The following is a 1,681-nucleotide window of genomic DNA, read 5'->3' as shown; positions in this document are numbered from 1 at the left end:
AGGGATTCAGTTCAGTGGTTCTGCTGCCTACCTTGAAAGTGCAAGGACCCAAGTTCAATCCCGGTATCAAAAAAAAAAAAAATTCCAATACATCTGGGCCTGGTGGCCCACTCTGGGAAACCAAAGAGGAAGATCCTGAGTTCAAGGCCAATCTGGGCAACACAGAGATGCCATCTCAAAAACAAAACAAACATAAAATTTCAATTCATATTAAAATAATGAACTATTTACTATTTTTTCCATAATGAATCCTCTTTGTGAGCAAGCATATTTTTGTGTTGTGGTGAAGTAGATTTCGTTTCAAATTAATTGCATTTACCAAGGGAGGAAAAATGATTCCTGTAAATTGTGTTTAATATTGAATGTATGGAAGACAAAAAGAAAATCAGTACAATAGATTCAGAAGGTTTTCTGAATCTAGTTTCTACAGTTGGCAATGGAACTTGAATATTTGAAATGTGTACAAACTTCTGTTGATTAAAAAGTTGCATGAGCCTGGCACAGTCGCACACGCCTGTAATTCCAGCACTTCAGAGGCTGAGGCAGGAGGATCACTGTAATTTCAAGGCCAGCCTGAACTACATACTGATACTGTCTCAAAAAACAAAAATTGCCTATATCGATATCAGAAAGCTCTATTTGAAAGTGGCTTGTCTCTATTCTGCTAGAAAGTAGCACTTGTCACCCAACCAAGACAGGAGATCTTGCAAATTTTAAGACGAATAGCAGTGAGGGTAATAGGGAGAATGGATATGATTAAAATATTTTTAAATGCATGTGAAAATTTATAAAAATTAAATTGAAAAAGAAATATAATTAGATGGCAGGGCTTGGTGTTGCATGCCTGTAATCCTGGCACTCAAGAGGCTGGGCCAGAGGGATTGCTGCGAGTTTGAGTCCAGCCTGTGTTACATAGTGAGTTCAAGTCCAGTCTGAGCTACATAGTAAGACCCTGTCTCAAAAAACTCAAAAAGAAAAAAAAGAAAGAAAAATAATTAGAATGAATATGCACATATAGTGGAATAAATTTGGAAATAAAATTAGGAACTATTTTATTTTATTTTGAGACAAGTCGTCTCTGTGTAGTTCAGGCTGACCTTGAACTTAGTATGTATCCCACACTGTCCTCAAATTCACGCTGCTCCTCCTGCTTCAGCTTCCTGAGCGCTGGGATTATTACAGGTATTCACCACCATGAAGGGCGCTTTGATTTATTTATTTATTTATTTATTTGAGACAGGGTCTCATTATGTAGTTGAGACTGACTTGGAACTCACTATATACCCCAGGCTGGTCTCAAACTCACAGCGATACTCCTACCTCAGCCTCCGAATGCTGGGATTACAGGCATGCGCCACCACGCCCAGCAGGGCTCTTTGATTTTGCGGATTTGATTTGTGATCTGCAGACATTACTAATGAAGAGTAGAATAACATGAAAGTTGGAAGTATTTTGGCGATCATTCAAGCAAACCTCCTTGGTAAAGAGGAGGAAACATTTAGAGGTTTTGGTTTGTGAGCTAAGCATCCTTAAAGACAGGGGAAATGGCCAATGTGTGTGCGTCAAGTAGTTTAGAGTTTATTCAATATCAAAAGAATTTTTTGCAAATCTCAAGTTGTTTTTATGATGTATACACATAAGTGTATATACACATAATTGAGTATGTATATTGTATGTATAC

This window comes from Fukomys damarensis, unplaced genomic scaffold (genome assembly GCF_012274545.1).
Source record: "Fukomys damarensis isolate Sample0158 unplaced genomic scaffold, DMR_v1.0_HiC HiC_scaffold_39, whole genome shotgun sequence".
Taxonomy (NCBI): domain Eukaryota; kingdom Metazoa; phylum Chordata; class Mammalia; order Rodentia; family Bathyergidae; genus Fukomys; species Fukomys damarensis.
This window is presented reverse-complemented; position numbering follows the sequence as displayed.